At 39.7% G+C, this 15,166-nt stretch overlaps 1 protein-coding gene across 2 annotated transcripts in view; it reads left to right on the forward strand.

The window, feature by feature from the left end:
• Positions 1 to 1,336: 1,336 nt before the first annotated feature.
• The window catches only part of oxr1a (oxidation resistance 1a), a 198,358-nt gene continuing 184,528 nt past the window's right edge, over positions 1,337 to 15,166 (forward strand). For both annotated transcript variants that reach the window (XM_082551232.1, XM_082551231.1), the window contains exon 1: positions 1,337 to 1,540. The gene's annotated coding sequence lies outside the window, so the exon portion shown is untranslated. The remainder of the gene's footprint in view (positions 1,541 to 15,166) is intronic.

Genomic DNA, 15,166 nt, shown 5'->3' on the forward strand with positions numbered 1-15,166 from the left:
CAGGACTCTGTGCAGGCCAATCAAGTTCTTCCACACCAAACTTGATCATCTATGTCTTTATGTACCTTGATTTGTGCCTGGTGTGCAATCATGTTGGAACAAGAGGGGCCAACCCCAAATTATTCTCACAAAGTTAGTAGCATGAAATTGTCCAGAAACGGGCCACGCACCTCACCATCTGCTGACTCTACTCTGTGATTTGTGGCTAACTTGCTGTCGTTCCTTGTCGCTTCCACTTTGTTATAATACAGTTAACAGTTGACTGTTGAATACCTAGTAGCTAGGAAATCTCACGACTATACTTCTTTCACAAAGTTTGTAGAATTCAATGATTTAGATGTGTGACTGAATACTTTTGGTGTATAATAATAAACCTGAAACCACTTTGTTGTCTACAATTGCTATATTGTATTTTGCCTCTTCTAATACAATCAATCAAGCCTTTTATTTGTCACATGCAAAGTTTACGCCTGCAGTGAAATTTGTGTATCGAAGGAGCTCCTTTTGGTGTGCAGTATTTTACTCTTGAGACTGATATTGTTTAAGCATTTAGGAATAAATTAGGTAAGTCATCACCTCTTGTGCATTCAATAATAACCTAATATATACACTACTATACACAGCAGTTAACTTTAACCTATCGGTGAACTGTGATTAATACACATGTTATTTATTTTGATGAAATTCGTAAATGTACTTAATTGTTAGTCTGTTCACACAGCTAAAAATAATTAAGAACATTCTAAAGCACCGCTCTGCCTATATTATAGAAGTTCTAGTACTTTCAAGCATTTCTTTCCTCCCCTTTGTTTTTACTTTTTTTGTACACTTTGTCTCACTTTTTACCGTTCCACCAGTGTACCTCTTGCTTCAAGCTTATCTGCCAGGTTTAGTTAATACTTTCTTTACAAGTTAAGATTCTGAAACACCTTCTCAGTTTATGCATGTTCATACATTTCAACAAAAATTACTACTAGTGGTTATGCCACACTTTTTATGGCATACTGCCGTACCTTATGACATTTTGCTTTTTTTATTTTTACTCAAGTACATAAAGTTTTATTTATATCTCTAATGTTTATTTTGTATTTAAAAGTAAATGTGATAAATGACTTCTTTTTTTGACAGCCATGTGATCATTAGCTGGAGCCCGAACAAACCCTAATAGTTCCACAGTCTTAAACCCGTTTAAGCTTAGTGGGTCTGTTTTTGCTCACTAGAATCGTGTATTTCTTCCTTATCTGCAGCCACTGTGTCATTTTTATTCCTGCAGTGTATCTGAGGATGACAGCTCTCCCCCTTCCCCTCCCCTCTCCGCTTTCTCCGCTCTGCCGGGACGCTTGCCCGGTTTGGTTTGGTCCGCTCCTCCCCTCTCCTATGTCTCACCGATGGTAGTTTCTATTGGGAGAAGGTCAAATGACTCCGCATGTCTGCCTCTGTGTACATTCCTGCCGTGGCGCACGCCTGAAGAAGAAATACTTTCATCGCGAGTGTGTTTGCGAGCATCCGAAAGGCGGCATCGCGCAATGTCCCTCTAAAAGTAAGTACCGATGCGCAGCGACATGTTTGTTCTCTGTCAAACGGATAGCCCGGCTTCTTCTTTCTTTTCTTTTTTCTTTTTCACATGTGGTCGGATAAGTCGTTTCCTTATAAAGCTTTAATGTTTGCAAAGTGTAGTGTTTCTGTGCGGATGCTACAGCTCAGGAACCCAGATGGTTTAAAAACAGTTCCTTGGGGATGCTTGGAGTCTTGTGATGCTTTCAGCGGTGCAGGTGAAATTCAGGTGAAGGGAGGCTCTTATTCCCACTAAACAAATAACCTGAGCTGCTTGTTCTTCATGCGCCTCAGCGGTACTTACATTCAGATCAGTTTTACCTTTGGCGCTCCTGCTGCATTTTCGCTATCCTGGAGTACATTATAGGAGCTTAATGAACGAATACAGCTCTGAGCAGCAGTAATAAGCCACATTTAGTTCTAAATAATGCAGAGGTAAAGGGAAGGTAAACAGTAATCAAAAGAAAATGGGAATTCAGACTATTCATCAGCACGAAAGTGTATTGAACCATGTTTACGTTATTTACTCAACAGTACATGTTATCTGAGGTCTGTGCTAATGTGGGAGCATGGAAAGTTCACTCCTCAGCAACTAGAAAGCTCTTAGGAAGGTAGACTTAATGAAGTGAGTCATCTAAGTGTGGCCACAACTCCCCTCCTCATCTTCCCCTGCAGAGTAGTATGTAGCTAACTAAGCCTATTACACCATTGCATAATGCAATAAGGTATTCCCATAAGGTGCAGAATGAGCTGCCTCTGGGAGTCAAGTGGTGGAAGCCTGTGTATTGTCCTTTTAATGGCAAATGGCAAATGGCCTGTATTTATATAGCGCTTTACTAGTCCCTTAGGACCCCAAGGCGCTTTACATATCCAGTCATCCACCCATTCACACACACATTCACACACTGGTGATGGCAAGCTACATTGTAGCCACAGCCACCCTGGGGCGCACTGACAGAGGCGAGGCTGCCGGACACTGGCGCCACCGGGCCCTCTGACCACCACCAGTAGGCAACGGGTGAAGTGTCTTGCCCAAGGACACAACGACCGAGACTGTCCAAGCCGGGGCTCGAACCGGCAACCTTCCGATTACAAGGCGAACTCCCAACTCTTGAGCCACGATCGCCCCTTAATCACTTATTATACATGCTGGTAAAACATATAAGGGAAAGGTAGTCACGAACACAGAGCTAACTAAAGGGAGATGGATCACTGTCCACAGACACGGTGGCTTCACTGATGTGAAAGGTAGCTTGGTCAAGGGCAGCGAGATGTTCAAGGTCAAATCAGAGTGAAAACAGGGAGAGGAGTTGTCAAGTAAAGTGTCTGATTTTTGTGATGAATGCTCATCTTGTTTCACTTGCTCAGATGATCCTTCATGCTGCTCAGGCAAACCGTTTTCTAACAATGCTGCCATCAATCCATGTAAAAAAGAATTCTTTAAAAAGAGCTACAAAAAGCATTTTCTAAAGAATTGTCTTTCAAAGGTTGGGAGAAGTTAAAAAAGAATACCAGTGTGTTTCCTGTACGCTAATGCAAAAATCTCTTAATTGCATGTTTTGTTAATATCCAGTAAAATATAAGAAAACACAGTTTGGTAATGTGGCATTTTGCTTAAAAAGTAACTTGGATTATGTAATTTTTCATTACTATGGACATTTATAAATAAAAAATAGTTTAGGCATAAATCAAACCATGTATATACTCGTAAACTACAACTATATTTAGACTGTGTGTTAACTTTTCTGTGTATATAATATGCTCAAAAACAATGATATTTGAAAAGCCATGATGTTTTTTTTTAATATAGAGTTGTTTTTTTCCCCATGTCATAGACTAAATAATGAATTGTTTAGAAAAAATATTGGTCAGTTGAGCGTTGTGTTGTAGTAACTGAGTGTTTAGCTCTGCTACCAACATTTTAGAAATGTCAAGACTAGGGCTTGCAAAAACCTGGTACTGAGATAGGCCAACAATCAACAGTAAAAACAACTATCGGATTAGGTACTACTTTGCAACATTTTCAGTGCCAGCAGTGCTGTCTTTGCCTCATCCAGCTGACACACAGCTTCACACAGCACTGCTGCAGACAGGCAGACACACCGCCCTCCCTTTAGTGGCAGCATGAACTGTAGTCTGTGTTCACAACCACTGAACAACATTTTATGACGGTTTTCAAGCTCCCCTTTCAACAACATTGCAGTATTAAACAATTAACATACATATTAACCTGTTCAACTATTAGAATCTGCCACGTTCTTTACCATAGAACTGTTACTACAGTAGAAAAAATAGTAGTGACACACACACAGACACATGCGCACACACCTTCAGTCATGACTCTTATGATGAAATCATGCACGGTCCTGCTGGCTTTGATTAATCCTTCACCCTGCAAACATCAGTGAGTTCTTGCCGTTACCAATTGATTACTGCATCGAGATTCTCGTTGATGAAACTGAACTGTATTCACTTAGTGGAAATGATTTCATACATGCTGTTTTAAAAAGAAACAAATTCAATTAGTTGGCTCCTAATAAAAATATATCCTTATCTGTATTTCAAGTGCATCAAACTGCGCTTTTATGCTTTCTGATCTTTTATTTATTTTTTTCTCCGCGCTGATAAGCTGAAGCTCTGAGGGACGAGGCTTGATGTCTATCAAGATAGCCACGAAAAAATTCGGTATCTCTCAACTGTGTGAGGCTCAACAACAACTGCAGCCTCCTCTATCTCCTCTATCTCTGCACGCTCATCAATGCACACAGCTCTCAGGTAGACTGAGAACTTCTGCACTACCCTTAGAATACAGGCAAAAAGTAAATTGCTAACATGAGATCAGACAGTGTTTCTTGAAAGCACTCTTTGGGAAGACTTATTTAAAGTGCTGCTAGTAGACTTTTAAATAAGCCCTTATATGTAGCACAGACTGCTTTTACCCTGAGGGGCATGCTGTGATGTAAAGGTCAAGGTGTAGGCGATAACCCTGTGAGGCTTCGTGCACATATAAGTGGTTCCACTGGGATTCTGTGGTTTCTAAGCACTGTAGTTCAATGTAAAGTTCCTTAATATCCCTGATTTATCATCATATAGACCCTTTTGCTGCCTACGTCATCAAAAGCATGCGTGTGCATTTTGGCAGCGGAGGTAAAGCGTCATCCCATTAATTCAGATAAGGATGACGAGACAACACAGTTGTAAAGCTTGATTTAAAAGTGTTATCATCATAAAAATGTTGGGTTGTTGCGTGTTTGGCTGTCAAAATCACTCCTCTATAAACAGCGGGTTGAAGTTGTACAGAATTACGACGGGATCCCAGCTGTTTCTGAGAAATCTGAGGCGTCTGTGGTAGCAAGCCATTAAACGTGTTGACGAAAGCTGGACTGAGGACACAATCAGAAATGCTCGCATTTGTAGCGCCAATTTACATCAGGTAAGTTATTTATCTACTCTGGTTACACTATAATTCCTGCTTTATATGAATAATAATATCTAAAGTAAGCTGCATTAGCAGGTTTGCTATTTGGCTATTAATCAGTGTAGTGTGACTGTCTGGATCAATATCCTGGTAAGGATATATATTTTTTAGAATCAACCAATTTGTTGTGAGCTTGTGCCTGCATATCCTAACTTTTCACATTTCTGTATTAAAGATGAAGAGGATATCCCAGTCCCAAGGAGAGAATATGATGATCTAAACCTGAGATACACTCAGCTTCAGAATGACTGTGTGAACCTGCAGCAGGAGAAAAACTTCAAGCTGAAAATGCAAAGCTTAGAGAGGAGCTGAAAAACTCTGCGTTTTCTTATGCCACTATTAAATGCAAAATGGGGCAAATGCTTTCTTTCACAGGACTTACCTCCTTTATCTTTGAATATAACAGACAAAATCACAGACAGTGTAGAAATAATTTGCCAAAATATCATTCTGCAGGATCATCTTACTGGCTTTTGCTAATGAAATTAAGAGTGGGCCTTAAATAACACTGATTTAGCCTACAGATTTAAGGTATTAAAACCCACCATATCAAATGTATTGTTGCATTCACTATAATGTTGTCCTGCTGTTTCCTTCATGGTTTCACCCTAAAGAACAGATGGGACATTTAACTTGGTTTTGTTGTACTGCATTATATCCATAATTCATTTTCCTTTTTTTATCCGTTGTGGTCACATGGTGAAATTTAGTACGTGTGATCCGATGGGTGTGCCAGTGGTGTTATCTGGACGCATTCTAGTGTTTCAAATTGATGATGCTGCATTTAAGTTTGTGAAATGTTTCTTCACTTTTCACCTTTATTTCCTGTGGTGAGAGTTCCCTGAGTGAGTGTTAAATAAAGCAGTCAAGGGCTCCAGCAAGCCTGGTTGTTCCTCCGTATCAGTGTCCAGTGATGTTGTTTCTGTGTCACTGTTCCCTAGACTTGTCAGCACTGCAGCATCTAGGTCCACAACCTTTATTTCCCGGATGTCATCATCGGTCAACTCTGATGACTGGGTAATAAGAATACATAATTATTATTATGCCGAGTATTTAAAGAAATATATAAAATATATTTTATGAAGCTTGATCATTTTTGTTCAGAACTCATGAAGCAGAGTATTAAAACATAAACGGTACACAACACTGAGTAGCCAATCTAAGGAATCCAAGTTCCGAAATAAATAATGTGAAGCTCAAACAAAGAAAAAAAATACTGAAATGACTGAGTGTCTACAGGTCTTTATGATTTATATATTTTTTTTTAAATCATAAAATAAATTGCCGTTGGGGAAAGTCTTTATTCTTCAAGCTCGGGTCCGCTACCAGAGGCCTGGGAACTCGAGGGTCCTGCGCAGTATCTTAGCTGTTCCTAGGACTGCGCTCTTCTGGACAGAGATCTCGGATGTTGTTTCTGGAATCTGCTGGAGCCACTCACCTAGCTTGGGGGTCGCTGCACTTAGTGCTCCGATTACCACTGGGACCACTGTTACCTTCACCCTCCACATCTTCCCGAGTTCTTCTCTCAGCTCTTGGCATTTCTTGAGCTTCTCATGTTCCTTCTTCCAGATGTTGCTGTCACTCGGTATAGCTACATCTATCGCTCTATCACTGTCTGTATCTGGAAGTCCCACAGGATCTTAGCTTGGTCATTCTCCACCACCCTAGGGGGCCTCTCCCATTTTGACCTCGGGACTTCCAGGCCTTATTGGCACAGATGTTCCTGTACACTATGCCGACCACTTGGTTATGCCATTCCATGTATGCCCTGCCTGCTAGCATCTTGCACCATGCTGTTATATGCTGGATTGTCTCAGAGGCATCTTTACACAGCCTGCACCTGAGGTCTTTCCTGGTGTGATAGACCCCAGAACTATTGCTCTTGTGCTGAGAGCTTGTTCCTGTGCTGCCACAAGGAAGTCAGTTGCCGGTCATCAAAGTTAACCTGTTTAGATAGTTTGCATGATCTTTTGTGGATAATCCCTTTGTCTAGATTGACAGACTCTTAAATCTCCTTTCCCAAAATGTGTGCACATCCTTACCTGTGTTATTACTGTTTACAAATTGTTAAAGGATCTATGGTGCTTATGAGGATACATGCAGCTGCATACAACCATATAAGCCACTTAACCAAAATGCAGTTTGACAGGCATAATATAGTATCTTTTGCAGCGACAGCAACAAGTATAACAATGAGTGTCTACAGCCATCTGTAAAACATGGTGAAGACTCTGTTATGGTTTGGGTTGCATTTCAGACAGTGGTGTTAGGGATCTTAGCAACAGCTCCACTTTTCAACATGACAGTGATCCCATACTGCTAATGTCCAAAAAGCATGCCTGGATAGAAAAACACACAGTGGAAAACGATGTGTCATGGATTGGTCTCCCAGATTCAGGACCTCAGCATTATTGAAGGAGTACAGGATCACCTTGATAGCATATGGAAGAAAGAAGAGTTTTGAATGTCCTTCAAGAAGCCTGGATAATTATTCCTATTTGAGGTATGCCAAAATACACAAGAAGTGGACTGAAAACCAGTGGCAACATATCTACTACAGTGAGTGTCTACAGCCATCTGTAAACACAGTGGAGGCTTTGTTAAGGAACAAAAATCATTCAAGAAGCCTGTAGAACAATTCATGTAGACTACTTCATGAAGAAATTACAGAAAGCTGTCTAAAACAGTTCAGGCTGTGTTGAAGAAACAGGTGGCCATACCAAGTATTGACTTTCAAGCCCAAAACTCTGTTTTTGCCTTATTTACTGTATTTCTGTGCATATTTCAATAAATAGCTGCACTTATTTCCCATTTCCCCAGCAAAATATAAAGAATTAAGAAGTACCTAAAGACTTCTGCACAGTACTTTGCAGTGTTCTTTACTTTATTAAGCTTTTCCTTATTCTCTATCACACACACACACTTAGTGTTTGCATGGTGGACAGAGCATGCAATCTAACAATGCAAATATGGAGGTGGACGTACAATAACAGCATCATAGATTATAATAGGCCCCTTTTGTAACTCAAACAAGCAGAACGTTAGCTATGAAGCACTAATTATGATGCATGATTATTTACTCAATTTTTTGTGTGTAATCTGTTTTTTGGAAATTATTGGATTGGTTGTCACAGGAATAAAGCAGGTTTATTTAATATGGGCGGGATTAAATGACCAATGATGTTGCATCAATGTGGGTAGAACCAGTTGTGATCAGTGCAAGTGAATGTTATGCAGTTGGGATCCTGTGGCGTAGCCTTACTCATTATTCCAGGGGGCTGCCAGTGCTCCATTCTAAAAAAAAAAAAAAAAAGGAATAATTGGTTTGTGTTTATTACCGTGTTGAAATTTCTCTGTAGTCTACTCAAGTGTCCTGCTTATAAATGCAATATTAAAAAGAAGAATAAACAAGCTTTAAACAAAGTAATTCTGCTGGTCCTACAAGACAGAAGAGCCCCTTTAACCCTTCAAAATCAGCCAGTTCATATTTTAGTGCATATAACTTCATCAGTTATCACAGTTGTGTTTTATAGTGCAAACTTCAAACTATATACCAGTTTTTAATCCTTACGATTCAGTTCTTTAGATTTTATTGACAGTTTGATGCGCATAAGTCCTACAAAACAAAAATAGATTGAAGCCAACAAAATAACCAAGCTTATGTTTTCTATGTTACATCTCACTGTAAATAACACAGAAGCTTTTTCTATATTTTATGACATGGCATAATACATACAAAAACAAAAATGTTCTGAATCACGTTAGTTTTATATTAGTGTTATATTTTTGAACATGTCAATAGGTGTTTGATATTCAGGTATTTGTTTTAATGAGATGTTGCAAAGCACCATTTGCTAGCAGTGGTTGGTGCTGTCCCAAAGTGGGGGGTAGGCCCAGGCTTAGGGTTAGCACATATGATGACTTTGACCTCAGAGGGTTAAATAATATTTTACTTGTGCTTCCCTGGTCTATGGTGATCTGCTGTTTGCTTGAAATATTAAAGAATTTATCATTAATACAGTTGACCTTTTCAGTATGGACAGTTTTCCTTTGTCAAAGACCACAGGAGCATGCACTTATTCATGATGAAGCAACAAATCTGACTGCTTTCTTTGAAGATCTGAACAAATACAATTATCCTAACTAAGATCACCCAATCCTGGATCACCAAGTGATTCTTGGATCAGAAGTTTTATGACAGACATATTAGCTAAATGTGGATATATTTAACAAGGAATTACATTTTTGCCTGCTTACTTTTTTTGGCTGCTTTATTTTAAAATTTATTTTGCAAGCACTCACATTGTCTACTGTGTTTTCAGTTTTTTGGGTGTTCTGTACCAGCAGTCTGCATTAGAAGAATAGGGAAGTGTGGTTTTGGAGAGCATAAACAGAGGGATACAGACAGGGTAAGGAAGGAGATGGTCCTCAGTCCACAACAAGACAATTAGATAATGACAAGGCAGTGACACAGATGATTTGTTGCCTTGTGTTGTAATGTGATTCCAGGAGTCTAGCTGAAAATTCATTTTAAGCTTTCACAAAATACATTCTTCCATTATGGAGCTTGGTGGGTTTAAATAATTTAAAACATTGTTTTCGAAAACAAACAGGAATCTCCTGAACAGGACGGCGCTTTCATGGCACTTTGATGCTTTATATGCACTTTGCTAGAAATAACTTCTCTTTACATCTAGACGTGGTTTATGTTATCTGTAATGAGTTTACTGTGTATCTAAAAGAAAACTGTGATTAGTCAGCCACACTGCAGGCCATAAAGTGGCCCCCCTCTAGTCCTCCCTCATTTTGGTATAAATACCCCGAAGGCTGATTTGTTTTTCTCACCACTCTCTGTGCGATTCTTATGTCTGGCTCACTGTCTAATGATGATAATCTAAAAAAAAAACAAAACAAAAAAACCATAAGAAGAAAAAACATAAAAAAAAAAAAAAACAAATAAAAAAAAAAGACAGGTGAACATTTGGGAGGGCATGAAGAGGAAGCAAAGGGTGTAGCGTACACAAGGGGAGTGTTTGGTTGGGTTCCATAATATAATGGCGTTACGTACATACAGTAAACAGCTCCATGGGACTGGTTGGAGGATTAAAGAGGATTTTCCACGCTAAGCTACAGGAACTCAGCCCTGTGACCCCCTCATGTTTCCTCCTCCCTTTAGAAGAGCAGCAAACCAGCCTCCTCTCTCCTTTCAGGCTGCTTGGCCCGTGTTGCATCCACCCTGTGACCCACATTGGCGATTATATGGATAGGATAAAGAAGAGGGTGGCACCACCCTTTAGGATATTTTATAGTGCGTTTCCATCAAAGTGATTTGACAGCTATGAATCCTTTGCTCTGTCATTTTTTTTACCCAGTTTGACATTTTCTGATAAATCTGCAAATCTTACTTTAATGACAACGCTGATGATAGTAATAGCTGTCCAGGTAAATTAAGGGCACGTTCTGAGCGCCTTTCCCGTACCCGTGAATGGAGTGATAATGTGACAGCCAGATGACATACATCACCAAACGGGCCCCACATAACTTGATGGGAGGAAGACAATGCTGTCAGCAAACTAAAATCTGGTTAAGTTGAGTGAACATTGCCTTTGGTTCCACTTTGGGACACTGCTGGAAAGCTAATTGAATCAAAGCAAAGGGGATGGGGTCACTTTTGACTGACACTCTATGGGCATTTGTCTCCGTCAGCCTAACATCATGCAGGGAGGTGACTCAGCAGGGAGCCGTCCCCGACCCAAATGCATGCATGCCCTTAACTCGAACTGACAGTGTTCTAGGATCCTGTACATACCTTGCCACAAGCAAGACTGCTGGAAAGCTGAGGTTTTCTCTTTTTATTTATACTTTTTATTTTAATTGTCGTCATCATGTGAAGCCCCTCCCCCCTACCCACACACAAAAAGCAGAACTAGATCAACCCAGGAAAGCAGAGGTTCATTTTGTGTAAATGCCGAACTCAGAAGAGATTCTGAGTTGTTTTCTCAGAGGCCTGTGGAGTGCCCAAATTCAAGGATGTTATGAGGAACGTCCCCCTGGCTTGAGGAATGACTTTGCTGCTTGGTTCAAATGACAATATTTGTTACTATTTCTGTAAATCAAACTTTTCAGTGACCATTTAAGTCTTTATGAGAGGTAAAAATGGTTAGGTTGATTCAAGCATATGATTGGGGGGCTACAACCAACCAATGAGGCCAACTATATTACAGTCTTGACCAATTTGTCAGTTCCAATTTGCTGCTAAGATTTTGTCTTTTTTCTGTTTCTTTGCAGCTCCTGTGCAAGTTTTTTCTTTTTAGCATAATATAATACCAAAACAAATAAAATGAAAAAATACTATTTTAGAAATGGTGAAGAGCTCCAACACTGTTTGCAGTACTTGCCACTTAGCCGACTATGATTCAACTGAGCAAACTAGTACGAGGTCAAGCAGTGTTTTCACAGTAAATTGCAAAGTAGTTTGTGAAATTTACTGGAAGTAAATGAACCATAACCCCATCAGCTTCTTGATATCACTCAACAATATACGTTATCTCTCTATATATGTGGGCACGTGTGTATTAGCCCCACATGAGGCCAAAATGATTCTCTCGATTATTGTCGTGATTATTCATTGATTTAAGTGACATAAATGTAATGTAAATATAACACTGCTTTCACATCCTTTCGATCCATTTATTGTACTTCAGCGATGCATGTGAGAGATGTGAGATTCCTGTCTGTTTTCTCTGTGATATTTTGTATACGCTGCAGGTTTTTCCACTTTGGAAAAATTATTTTATATCATGTATTTTGCTCAGTAAGTTGACTATTTCCCTTTTTATCTCACATCTTTTGACATCTTTGGGCGAAAGGAATGCTACTCTAATTGTGATCATTGGGTAAAAGTGAAGAATACACTATATGGCAGAAATCCTGTGGTTCAAAATTCAATTAAGGTTTGGAACCAACTATTGGACACAGTAAAGGCTCCTAAAATGTATTTGGATGCTCCGCTATGTAACAACCATGCCTTCAGGCCTGGGCTGGAGGACAGCACGTTTGTGTCATGGCAGGGAAGAGGGATTTGTTCTCTCAAAGATATTTACATTAATGGATATTTTCCATCTTTTCAACAACTGAGGGTGAAATTTAATCTTCCTAATTCACATTTTTTCAGATTTTTACAGTTAAGACATTTCATCAAAGCATCTGTTCCACGATACGGTCTGATTCCTCGAAGCCCAGTGCTTGACAGCTTCATGTCGGTTGAGCCCTATACTAGAGGTGCTGTGTCCCGCTTTTAGAGGGCCTTACTGGATATGTGCAGTCCTTCCTCTGATACTTTTAGGGAGCAGTGGCAGGAAGAACTGGGGGTGGATGTTCCTGATGATCTTTGGCAAGAGTGCATTAAGAATGTATATTGTAGTTCTGTAAATGCTAGACACTGTTTGATCCAATTTAAGGTTGTGCATAGGTTGCACTTCTCTCCCACTAAACTGGAAAAGATATATAAGAACGTCTCAGCCCTCTGTGTTAAGTGTTCAAGTGGTCGAGGAACTTTATCTCACCTTTTCTTTCAATGCCAAAGGCTGCGGCCTTTTTGGAATCATCTGTTTGATTTTTTGTCCAAAGCCATTGGCAGGGTGGTCCCATGTACCCCCTTTGCAGCGTTGTTCGGGGTGTGTGAACTGGGATGGGCAAGGGACAAGACGGAGATGCAGGTTGTGTCAATGACCACACTTGTGGCTAGAAAGCTGATACTTTTCTGCTGGAAGTCTGATAAACCCCCTACCTTCGAAATGTGGTTGAGAGCATTTGGAAATGTACTCCATCTGGAAAAAATCAGGTTTACCCTGTCTAACCGAGAGAGTGTGTTTGATAAGATTTGGCAACCGGTCGTTAGCCTGATGGACAACCTTAATTGAAGTATACTCTGTCTTGACATTTATGTATGATGTATCACCACCTTGTTGACTTGCCGTTCACCTTCTATTGTGTTCTTTTTGAAGGTGATTGTTGTATGCTACTCAATTATAAAATCAATAAAAATATATAAAAAAAAAAGAAATGAGTACCTTCAGAGGGACTGCTCAGGTTGAGTGTTTTGGAGATGAAGTTAGAGTGACATGATTTGGATATGTGCTGGAGGAGGAATGGTAGATATACTGGACAAAAGATGTTGAGGATGGAGCTGAGGCAGGAGGAAAAGAGGAAGACCAAAGACGAGGTTCGCGGATGTAGCGAAGGGGGACATGCAGAAGGAGAGCTGTGCCAGACATTTGAATCTTGCTGTACATCTGTCTTTATCGTGGTGTTACTGGTCCGGGAAACTTCAAGCTATGTGGTGCAGGGAACACTTGTGATTGGTGTATGATCAGGGGGTGATTTAGGGAGAGCTTGATTTGCTTTTGCTTTGAGTTCTATTGGTGGAGCACACACTTTCGGTATTGCTCGAGTCAAGTCAAAATCTTAATCAAGATTAAAATTTGATTACTTGTGCAGCTCAAGTGTGTGTATATAGAAAAGAAAATATGATCAATATATCAGTATTTGGGGTTTTTACTAGGGCTGAACGATATATCGCATTTGCGATAATATCGCGACATGATCAAGTGCAATTTTCTAACCGCAAAGGCTGCGATTATACTCTGGACATGTCCAAATTCATGGGCTGCATCCTCCTGAGGCCGCATTTGTAGACCGATTACGTCACAGCGACGCGCCGAAGGCTGTCCAAATTACTACCATATCCCAGAATTCATAGCGCGGCCCAGCCAAACTCCAGTTTCCAACAATGGCGGCCGCTACTAAGTTTTAAAATTACTCATACTAATCTTTCTGGGTCACAAAATAAACTTTTAAAATATTTTCAGGCGAGAAAGTAGTTGTGTAAACATCGAATATCTGCTCGGTTTATCAAGATATCCCATATTTGCAAAAGTGCTTCGACGTTTTCAGAGGCGTCTGCTACCCACCAGCTCGACAGCTAGCCGGGAGCTCGAGGGTTACTGATGCGGCCGAGAACGGCACAACTCCCGGCACATCATTTTCAGATCACCGCGGAGTTTCGCTGCTCGGGTTAAACGTAATATATAAGTCACTTAGACAACCTAAAAATGTTATTGTTGGGCTTTTTTCAGTGTTTTGTTTGTTCGTGAGTAAATCGGTTTGGCTGAGATTAAAGTTATTAGATTAGATAAAATAAAACTTTATTAATCCCCCGGGTGGGTTCCTCCTTGGTTTTCACACAGCTGACTAAACGTCAAACAGAAAACTTATTAAACAGAAGTATGAGACAGTCGAGAATTTACGCCAGTGTCTGGTTATATTTTAGATAGCAAGAAGCAGACGGCCGAGTTTATTAAACTCCACCGAGACAGCGGTGACGCAGATCAGAACTAGACCGTCCAATTTCACGCCTTTAAATTTTAAAGGCGTGTTTGTGTGTGTGTTTATACAATTGCTATTATGTTTGCACTTTATGTGTAATGTTACTGACTGTAGAGATCAGTAAGATGTGTGTATTTTTTATTTATTAGTTTTATTTATTTAATATTATTTTTTAATTGAATGACTGTCTAGTAGTTCACAGATGTCGAAAAACTGAGTGTGGTAAAGCCACTGATTTTTTTTATATATATTTCTGCAATCTGCACATTGTACTGACTTTCATTTTAATGTTTACACCAGGGTTCCTTGTCAGCACTTTATGCTCAGATGTTTGTAAGCTAAAAATAAACTATTGTGTATGTTCAAATATACTGTTGTGATTGAAGAAGTTAAATAAAAATGTCAGTCATCAATTCATGCATCACCTCATGTCATCATAACAGAGGTCTGTCTTCCAGGAAAGAACAGTTTAAAATTAATGTAATATAGTATTGGCCATACTATATGATGTATTGCTTGTCTTTGTTTAATAATACAGAAGACAAAGACCTTAAAAAATAATCGCATATGGCATCGCAATCGCAATATTGGGGCAAAAAATCGCAATTAGATTATTTTCCATAATCGTTCAGCCCTAGTTTTTACTCAATATTACTCACTCAAAAATCTCAATATTGGCAATATCTGCTATTTTAAATGAACAACTTTTACTGTGCTCCGCCTCTGAAATCTCGCTTCATGCGTAAC

This window comes from Aulonocara stuartgranti, assembly GCF_965226115.1.
Source record: "Aulonocara stuartgranti genome assembly, chromosome: 11".
NCBI lineage: Eukaryota > Metazoa > Chordata > Actinopteri > Cichliformes > Cichlidae > Aulonocara > Aulonocara stuartgranti.